The sequence below is a fragment of the Dromiciops gliroides genome, chromosome 4 (assembly GCF_019393635.1).
Source record: "Dromiciops gliroides isolate mDroGli1 chromosome 4, mDroGli1.pri, whole genome shotgun sequence".
NCBI lineage: Eukaryota > Metazoa > Chordata > Mammalia > Microbiotheria > Microbiotheriidae > Dromiciops > Dromiciops gliroides.
The window spans coordinates 442936731-442948166 of NC_057864.1; positions in this window are offsets into that span (position 1 = coordinate 442936731).

An 11436-nucleotide genomic window follows, 5' to 3' on the forward strand; every position below is an offset into this window, starting at 1 on the left:
TCCTTGCAGCCCATTATAGTTCTCACTTAAGAGTTCCGTACCATACTGTTCACCTGGTTAGACAGTCAGGGACGGTGGTCGGGCAGGGAAGGACTAACTCTTAAAGGAAGGATTGGTTGGTGGCCTTGTTGAGTGAGACCAGAGCCCCCCGAAATGCACGGTTTGTCAAGGAAGGGCTAATTTTAAAAAGATTCCCTCCTGGATAAATAAAAAGAAAATGAATGGGCAGCCGCGTGTGCCATCCACAGACCTGACAATGCATCGCAAAACTGGGGACAATCGCGTATAGTTGAGAGGGAGGAGCGTCCCTATCAATAAAACAGACTCAGGCATGGAGGACTAAGAATGAAATGGGGGCCGCTAGGTGGCGCAGTGGATAGAGCACTGGCCCTGGAGTCAGGAGTACCTAAGTTCCAATATGGCCTCAGACACTTAATACTTACTAGCTGTGTGACCCTGGGCAAGTCACTTAACCCCAATTGCCTCATTTAAAAAAAAAAAGAATGAAATAGAGGCCAACTGTGTTTCACAGTTCTTTTCTGAGTGTCTGGCAAGAAGTTCAATAAGTGTGATACTGAGAAGGGATGTAAGGTAAAGCAGCAAAAAAAAAAAGAAGGAGCTATAAATATAGCAGGTTGTAACTGAATTAGGAAATAGGGCTAATGTCTATAATTTCCTTTCTTGTCTCCCAAAAATCACAAGTTTGAAAAAACATAACTGGCAGAGCCCAAATTAACAAACTTTAATCAAGTCAGGCTGGTGCTAATACCCATAGTAAATGTTTCACAGGCAATTTTAAACTATAGTTATTTTTTTATTTAAAATTTTTTTTACTCTTTTTTGGCCGGGCAATGGGGGTTAAGTGACTTGCCCAGGGTCACACAGCTAGTAAGTGTCAAGTGTCTGAGGCCGGATTTGAACTCAGGTACTCCTGAATCCAGGGTCGGTGCTTTATCCACTGTGCCACCTAGCTGCCCCCTAAACTATAGTTATTTAGCATTCAAAAAGTCTGAGATTTCTTCTGTCTATATAATATAGTTTCACAATTTAAAAAATCAGAATTCAACCTGAGACACAACAATGCCTCTTAACTGGAAAACTTTCATGCCCATCTTAATTTTAAAGAATATCCCTTGTGCAGCAATGTTAAGAGACATTTTATTATTTTTTTTTATTTTATTTTTTTTTTTAGTGAGGCAATTGGGGTTAAGTGACTTGCCCAGGGTCACCCAGCTAGTAAGTGTTAAGTGTCTGAGGCCGGATTTGAACCCAGGTACTCCTGACTCCAGGGCCGGTGCTCTATCCACTGCGCCACCTAGCTGCCCGTTAAGAGACATTTTAAAGGCTCTACTCTTTACGTACAATCAGGAAACAAGGCACTTTATTAAGTGCTGACTTTATGCTGGGCACTTTATTGGCCGGGCACTGGGGATACAAAAACAAAGAATTCCTCTTCAAGGAGCTTACATTCCAAAGGGAGAAACAAGTAAATGTCAGTCAGTGGAGGCTCATTTATAAGTGCTGACTTTGTGCCAAGTACGGAGTATACAAAGAAAAGAAGAAACAGTCCCTGCCCTCAAGGACCTAAACAACTATGTACAGACCATGTACAATATCAACTGGAGATAATCAACAGAGGGAAGGCACCAGAATAAGAGGTATTTGGGGAAAGCTTCCTATAGAAAGTGGGATTTTGGCTGGGACTTGAAGGAGGCCAGGGAAATCTGGAGGGTACATATGGGGACGGAAGGAACTGCAGGCATGGGGGACAGCCAGAGAAAATGCTGGGTGTCAAGATATGGAGTGTCTTGTACAAAGGACAGGAGGGAGGTCACTGTCACACGTGTATATCCATAGACTTAGAGGCACACATATCTATACATGCATACCTATATATGCTGAATACAAATGAGTTAAAATACAAAGAAAGGAGTTTGGGAGGAAGGCCAAGAACAGTTCCAGGTAGAAAGTAGTACTTGAGCATTTTGAAAAGGATTCCTGATGCAGAGAGGAGGGGAGTGCAACACACTCATAGGGAACAAGGTGTGCAAAGGTGCAGAGGCAGGAAATGAAATAATTAATGTACAACATTGGAAGACATGCTATGAAGGGCTTTGAAAGCCAAACAGAGTTTTTATTTTAGACTAGAAACAATAGGAAGTCACTGAGGTTTACCAGGAAGGGGAGGATGACAAAGTTAGATCTCCACTTAAGAAAAAATTACTTTGGTAGCAAGGTCAGGGATGTACTCTAGAAGGGACAGACTTGAGCCAAGAAGACCAGTTAGGAGGCTGGTGCAATAATCTAGGGGCCAGCTGATGAGGGTGGTAGCTTTGTAACTAGAGAGGAGTCAGGTTCAAGAGGTGATATGGAGGTAGAAGTGGCAAGATTTCAAATAAGACACATGGATTGGATATGTAGGGCAACAGAAAGTAAGTTATCAAGGATCGTGCTGAAGCTATGGCTTTGACAAAATAAAAAAGTTTGGAAGAGAGGCAAGGTTTTTGGGGGAAAGATTAATGTATTCTGTTTTGGACATCTTAAGTTTGAGAAGTCTCTGGGACATCAGCTTGAAATTTAAATGTGCAGAATGTAAACATGATTTCAAACCAGCTATTTTGGGCCCTTTGTGGAGTCCTTACATGGAGAACTTCACTTCTGATAGGTTTAATTCTGGACATTCCCATCTAACATTACAGAGACAACTGCCTTGGGCTCTTCCACTAGAAACAAGGTCATGTGAAGCTGGGCTAAAAGTAGAATCAGATCTGAGAGCATACATTCTCAAATATCACAACGTAACACATAGTAGTTCCAAACCAAATTCTTCCTATCTTTTTTTTTAAGAATTGTTTATAAAGAAGAAAAATCGTAACCTCTGATATCATCATCATTCTGAGGATACCTAATCCTCTTTCAAGGAGTTTAAAAGATATTTAGGTTGTTAAGCTACTTCAGGAAAGGCAGAGACAGCGTATATTTGAATTAAACCATAGATCAAGGGCTCATAAGGATCATTTAATCCAGCCTCTCATTTATAGACGAAGAAACAAGGGTCCCATGAGGCTCAGTGACTGACCAGCCAACCAAAGTCCCACAGTTCCTCCAGGCAAAGCCAATATTTAAACAGAGATCTCTGACTCTCAATCTGATGCCTTTCTATTGGGTTGTAGTTACTGTTTAATTGTATTTTCCCTAAAACTATGTTCTTAATGTAATTTTGCTATATGTTATCTTGACAACTCAGATATAAGTTTTCATTTTTTCTTAAAACAGATAAATCCCACATAATTTTAAACTAATGATTTGGGGAGATTTTATTCGGGTTAATTTTTAAAAAATGGAAAAATGTTACCTTATGCAGATAGTCACAAAATCACTGAAGGTGGATCATTTTTTAAAATTACAATGAACATTTTAACACTACTATATTAGGAAAACCAACATCATAAAAAAAATTTTAAAGCATTTTATTTAACTAAAACAATAAGCTCAAATTTTTAAAAAATGAATTATGGACATTTTCCTTCAAATTTTACAGAGGCAACTGGACTAATACTAATCAGGGTCTCAACTACACATATTGTACCCAAATTGAGAGTTTTTTGTTTGTTTTTTTCAGGGCTATGAGGTTTAAGTGACTTGCCCAGGGTCACACAGCTAGTAAGTGTCAAGTGTCTGAGGTCGAATTTGAACTCAGGTCCTCCTGAATCCAGGGCCAATGCTTTATCCACTACGCCACCTAGCTGCCCCAAATTGAGAGTTTTAAGGCACATATTTGGCCATATCACTTCTCTACTCAGGAAGCTTTAGTGCTTCCCATTAAATATAAATACAAATTATTCTGGCATTTTCAATCTACACAATCTGGCTCCAACATTTCTTTTAAAACATTCATTCCGCTCCATATTCTCCAACCAAACTGCTCTACTGCTGTTCTCAATATACAACATTCCAAAAGTTGCATGAGTTTTTTTAATGAAATCTTTTTTAGAAAATTGGTTTTTCAAAATTAGTTATTTACACTGAAGTAAGGAGGAAAAGAGGGAAATGTCATTATAGATAAAATGCAGAGAAAGTTTTAGAAAAATATGCTCCATGACAGCTCCTTTTCCTTCTTTGTAGCCATAGAACCCAGCTAGGTGGCACAGTAGATAAGAGCGCTGGTTCTGAAGTTGGGAGGACATGAGTTCAAATGTGACCTCAGACACTTACTAGCTGTGTGACCCTGGGCTAGTCACTGAACCCCAATAGCCTAAAACGTCTGAGGCCATCTCCAGTTGCCACAGGATCCAGATGGGTCCGGAGTAGAGCTTGAGACTGGTGACTCTGAACAGCCCTTTCTCACTTAATTCCAATTCACTGCAAGTCTTAATATCCGTCATGGTCTTCTTCAAGAATGAAGGACAAAAAACAGGCCCTAGAACCCGATATGGTGTTTGGTGCATAGTAGGTGCCTAATACAAGTCTGTTGAATTGAATTTTGAGCAGGAGGATAAAATAGGAACGTGACTAGATCAAGGAAAATTTCAGTTAAAGGGCAAGATTCAAATCAGGTTAGGCGGCTTCACTCTTGACCTCTCTAGTAACAGTTGAAAGCAAACAAGACACTGTATCAAGTCATTCATCCAGCAGTATCCCATGTCAATCCAAAGCCTCACAACTAGAAGGAGCCTCAGAAATAATCAAGCGCTGGGGATTTTTAGCCATTTTGGACAGTCTGGTGAAACCTACGGATGCCTTCTCAGAAGAATGTTTGTCTTCAGAATTGAAGACAATTTTAGTTCTGTGTTTAGCTTAGGGCCTGTGCACCCAAGATTAGCCCAACCCCTTCATTTTACAGATGGGCAAACAGGTCAATGAGGCAAAGTGAGACACTGTTCATTGTACTACTCTGATTGGCTGCGGTGACCACCTCAAAACAGGGAGGCAAGCCGCCTCAGGAAAGGGGAGGGGGAAGGGGCAATCTTTTCCTGGGGATGTCCTGGAGAGGAAGTCAGAAAAAGTTGATCATTAAGGAAAAGGAGATATTTATCAACTTGTCTTGCATTCGTTAAGTGCCTACTCTGTTCACTACTGTTTCATTACTACAGAAAAACATGTGAGTTGATAGAAATGGATAATGAAGGCCCAGAGCTGAACAGGAAGAAGAAAGTAGGCCTGGACTCCATTTTGGAAATTATATCGCATTTTCAATGACTAAATGAAACGATATGTAAAACCTTAAATGCTGTACAACGTGAGTTGTTTGAATTGTGATTTTTCAGTGACAAGCTTCTGTTGGAAATGTCTTTTTCTAGAGATGTTTTCCATATAATAGCAGCAGCTAGCCTTTCTATGGGAAGGAAAGGTTTGCAGAGTTCTTCCCAAATATGATCTCATTTGATCCTCACAACAACCCTGTGGGCAGGTGCTGTTACTATCCTCGTTCTATTGTTAAGGAAAGTGAGGGAGACAGAGGTTAAATGACTTGCCTATGTCTATGAATCATGGAATACCACTATTTTAGAGGAGTATACATTGGACATGGAGAATGGGGACTGGGCCTATAATTGGATTAGCATAGGGATCTCTATCAATGCAGATCGGCACCTTCTCTGCAATTTAGCAGTTTGAGGCACTGAGCAATGCTGTGACAGTCAGGATGTGAGAGGCAGGTCTTGTTGGCTCTTAGACCAGGTCCCTTTGCACTTAGACAAGTTGCACTTAAAAAGAGCTACACATAGGAGATTGTTAGTGAACTGTATGACTAGAAAAGGAGACGAGCTGTTCACATGGCCAGAGTGAGGGACGATATATGGACAGGACAAGGGCAAGAGTCACAAAGACAGAAGACTACACCGCTAAAGAACAGAACCCACATTGATAAGACTACCCTTCATTGACATAGGCACAAAGCACTGGGAATAAAACAACTAAAACAAAAAACCAACCCTGCTGTAAAAGAGCTTATATTCTTCTGTGGGGATACATGTGTACATACAAACAAATGCCAAGTTATTTGGGAATAAGGAAACACTAAAAATTGTGGGATAAAGAAAGGCTTCTTTGAAGAGACTTCTAAAAGGAAACGGTAATAATGATGACGAAATTTATAGTGTTGTAATATTTACAAAGTACTTGCAACACATTATTTCATTTGAGCTTCAAAATGTTAAGATAATGGATTTTGCTTTTTGTTTTTGCTTTTTTACTTTTGTTTCTTTTGCTTTCTTTTTAACTCAATTTTGTAAACTAAGTGACTTTTCAAAGACATTTTAAGTATATGTTGTGGGGCCATCGGGCCTCAGAAACTATCACAATTTTTTTTTTTTGAGAAAACCGTCAGTTTTTTTTTTTATGGGATTCTGTTTAAAAAAAAGGTTATTGAAACCTATTGCTTGGTTTATCAATGAACATATTGAATATTGAATCTTGATGATTGGAGTCTTATTTCTTTTTGATAAATTGTTTATCACTTTAAGTATCTGTTACTGTCATACTAGATAGAGAATTCATGTATAAGATAATGTGTTTACTTGCTCAGAGAGGATTATGTAATAATGTCTAATATTATCAGCTTTTACATTCATTTATCATTTATATGTCATTATACTCTGGGTATGGTTTGGAATTATTGTATCTATTACAAGTATATCCTCATTTATGCAGCATAACATGCATTTTTACCATCACACTGTCTTTGGTGAATATAAGATTTATGAATTATGGAAACTTATCATTTCAGAGACTAATTGCTCTTACAATGAGCTTGATGCAGGCCCTGGAGAGAATATATGTACAACAGGAAGAGAGACGGGTACACGTAAGTCCATGGTTTGCTTAAGCTGGCAACTATGTAGACCACAATTGCTGGACACAGTCCAGTTTCTTCCTCTCTCCCTCCTAAAATAACCTAGTTTAACTTAACTTGTTTTCTTTTTCTTTCACTCAGTCTGATGGCATGGTCAGAATCCATCCAACTATGGCCTAGCACAAACCATGAGATGTGGTATGATAACCTTTCCATAACATTTTCAGGTGTCATGAACACATTACTAAATTTGGCTTTGATCCAGACACATGGTGGTAAGAAGTGTTATAGATTTCATAACTACCTCAACCCTGTAGTATATAAAGGAGGGGAATGTAATGGAATGTAATTAATTTGATCATTGACAATGCTATGCTAAGGATTAGTAAAAATCCAGCAGTTCAACAGCTAAAGAAGTGGATCCAGCATTCCAGACCAGAGTCCATTTTGCTCCTGACACCTGACAACCACTCCAAGAAGACAAGAGCTCAGAGACTTTACATGAATAGTTTGGTTTTTTTTCTCCTTCTGTTATTATATACATCATCTGTAACATGTACTCTCCGCAGAGGCCCTCCCTTTGCAAGACCAACGTCAAAGTGTCTCATCCATAAGGGACCTCCCCTCTGGACAAAACTTTTCTCTCTTCCTTTTCTATATTGCTATTTACATGTTGTTTGTTAGCATAGGGTGTGTTTCATCAAGGAACACCCTGTTCCTACAAGAAACAAAGGGGGCAATGTGTTAAGATAATGGATTTAGCTGATACTTAGGGACCCACCTGGAGATTTAAACTGATTGAATTAGATAAGGCAACTGACTGTTGATTGCTTACTAGATTGTAAGCACTTCTAGCTGGTACTTAAGAAAGTAATTGTTCTCAGAAGTTAACAACTTTGAACTTTGACCACCTTCGGGCCCAGTGAACCATTCAGCTAGAAGAACCTCCCATTTCTCAGAGGGGAACAGCGGAGGCTGAACTCGGCCTCTTTGGCTGCAAGAGATCGTCATGGTGGCAGAGGATTTTAGAAGTGGAAGCTAGGAAAGTTTAATATCGCCAGGTTATAGGAACTCTGTTCTCAATCTTTCTCTTTCTTTTACTATATTTCAATAAACCCTTAAAAAACCTAAATTTGTTTATCAGTGATTTTAGTCAGTTTCCCCCCAAACTGGGGAGAAAGATTAGAACCCACATTTAGAATTTTAAAATACACAAAAACAACCCTATGAGGTAGGTATGTGATATATAACTTACAGATAAAAAAGTGGCTTAGAGATTGTGACTTTGTTCTTACTCTCACACCAAGGAGATGGCAAAGATGAGAGTGGACCTATATGAAACACCTACTCTGCAAAGTGTCATATAGAGAGAGCTGGTCTCAGTCAGAAAGATCTGGGTTCATGTTTTACCCTTGATGCAGGTGGGCTTTTGGAATCCAGTTACCTTGGACTTAACTACCTTGTATTTCTTTATATTATTACTTATATACCTATGCACTTCCTTGCTGTCTACCCTCTCCTTGCCCCTCGCGCCTGCCCCCCCCCCACCCGCCAATGTCAGCTTCTTTTCAAGGAGGACACATTTTATTATCTTTAGACATCCGGTGTTTTTGCTTTCTGTGTATCCCCAAGATACAGTGCCTAGTATACAGGAGGTGCTTAGTAAATTCCAATTATTCACACTGAAGTGAGGAGTGCAAGAGGAAATGGAGAAAATGTCATTATAAATGAAATGCAGACTTACTAGAACAATACTAATTATGCTCCACAACAGCTTTTTAAAAAAATCTGTTAAGGGCTAAAATTCTAGCTAAACTGTCTAAAATATCTAATGAGTGGTCGCCAATAAATTATAAGCTTTAGCAAGAGTTAGACTTTTAAGCATTTATTAAGGAGAATAAGAATTTGGTAAAGAGAGAGAGAAAGGCCTAGATTTCTATCTATTAAAGGGAGAGCACATTTTTAGCTCCCTTCTCCACCAGAGTCCAGAGGAAAAGAAGCCCGAGACTGAGCGCCAGTCTCTTCCTTCCTCCTCCCACTAGCCCGCGTCACTTCCTGACTCCTGGTCTTGCCCTCAAAGACCTTCCCTTCATGGGCAGAACTCCTCTACAGTAAGTATCCAGCAGGTGGCGTTATTCCAATCGTTACAAATCTTTGTAGCCCTTTAACCTAACATAGCATTTGGTACATAGTAGGTGCCTAATAAATCTTTGTTGAATTGAATTTTGAGGAGGATGAGATAGGAACATGAATAGATCAAGGAAAATTTCAGTTATAGGGCAAAATTCAAATTAGGTCAGGCAGCTTCACTCTTAACATCTCTAGTAACAGTAGAAAGCACGAAAAATGTTGTATCAAGGTATTCATTCATCCAACAATATCCCATATCAGTTCCAGTCTTAGAGATCACTTAGTGCAAGGATTTCTAGCCACTCTTGGGTTCTTGGCCGTCTATTGAAGCCTAGTGGGGCTTCCTCAGTAAGGAGAGTGCTGATTTAACTGGCAGATCATACATCAGGAAAGACTTCTGTTGGAATTGGCACCTGAGTTGAAATTTTAAGGAAGCAAGAGATTTTGCAAGAGTTGAAGTGACATAGGACTGTCTTCCAGACATGGGGACCATTTGTACAAAGGGGTAGAGACACAAGATGCAATGTCACATATGGGGAACAAGTAGCTGGCCATTTTGATAGGAATGAAAAATGTGTGAAGGGGTGTAATAGAAAATAAGACCAAAAAAGTGGATGGGAGTCACTATAGATGGAATTTATACTTCATTCTAGAGTTTTGAGCAGTGGGGGTAGGAAGTGGGATGGGATCACTAATTTGACAGCTCTTTGGAGAACAGATTGTGGCAGGGAGATTGGAAGCAAGGGGGCCTATCAGGAGACTTTTGTAACAGTCAAGGTAAGAGATGATTATCTTAACTAGGATAGAGGCCATGTGCAGGCATGTAGAATTCATAAGACTCGGCAACTAATTGGCCATGGGATTTATGAAAAAGGAAAAAAAGTCAAAGATGACTCTGAGGTTAAGAGATTTTCTGACCAGAAGGATGGGTTTGAAGATACTGGGTCTAGTTATGGGGATGCAGAGTTTGAGATGCTGATGGGACACCCAGATGGAGATATCCAGCAGGCAGATGGCAATATATGATTGTAGTTCAGGAGAGAGATGAGGGCTGGTATACATTTGTTAAATGATCTGCATGGAGATAATAGTTAAGTTAATGGGACCAGTTGAGATTACAAAGAAGACCAACCACAGAGCCGTAGGAAACACCTCTAGTTAGAGGGGTGGAAGATAAATAATGATCCAACAAACGAGACTGAAATTTAACCAGACAGTAAAAGAACTATAAGAGGACTGTATCATAGAAGCTAAGGGAACAGAAGCATCCAGGAAGGAGGGGTGGGACAATGTTAGACCCTGCAGAAGCACTGAGTGGGATGTGTACTGAGAAAAGGCCAGAAGATTTAGCACGTAAGAGAGTGTTGGTAACCTTGAGGGAACAATTTCTATTGAGTGGTGGGGTTGGAAACCAGAAAGGAGTAGATGATAAGAAGTGGTAGCAAAAGTACAGGTGTCTTTTTAATGTACTCCTTTGTATAACGTATGTCTCTCCCATTGGAATAGAAGTTCCTTGAGGACAAGGTTTGTTTTTGCTTTTTCTTTGTATTTCAGGTACTTGGTAGGTAGTAGGTAGTTAAACATACCTTTTAGATCCATTTCAACAGCAACCACTTCCATATTATTTCCAAGAACTGGATAGGTGGTCAAATTTGGAGTCAGGAAAACCTGGGTTGAAGTCTTGCTTCTAACACATTCACATTTTATGAACATGGAGAACATTACTTAACCTCTCAGACAGCCTTCTAATATTGAACATTTCAGCCAGGCTGCCAATCGACATCATTGAAGGAGCCTTCAGACAAAGAGTTCCTCACATTTATGAAATCATAAATGAAGTACTTCACTCCCTTCCATCACAAAATTGTCACACGCCCTCGTTTCCTGTAAATATTGATTTGTCATGGGAAGAGTGTCAGTTTACTACCTGTGGTCAAAGTATTGTACATTCCTAAGATAGACACATATTCCATTTACAAAAACACCCTGTTAGAAAAAGTCAATTTCTTCAAGAGGTTCCATATGCAGATCATTTCAGGCAGTTAATATGTGGGATGAGCAATAGATTGGGAGGTGGCACAGAAAAAAATATTTATTTTTTTAATTTTTTTTTAAATTTACAGAAAGTAACATCCATTTTTAATATAACACTATTAGACTGGATATTTGTGGAGAATGGCTATCCAATCACTTAATAAATGGTAAATTTCAAAAAATCTGGCATACCATGGACTTCTAAGAAACCGAATAGCAATTAAAACATGGGCTTTTTAGAAGGAGTAGCTTTTCTAAGCAAGTTTCAAACAAACCTCCCACTGAACACAAAACAAAGTCTGAGTCAGAATCATGGGCAGTAGCGAGCTTTCAGTGGCAGAATGATCTCAGGTGCCCAGAGTGAGCCCCCATCTAGCCCACATTCCTCAATTTTATCCACAAAGATATGCTTCCTCATTTTTCCGATCTGAACATGAATTAGCCACAAGGAGGTTGCCAAATGGTACCATCACCTTCAC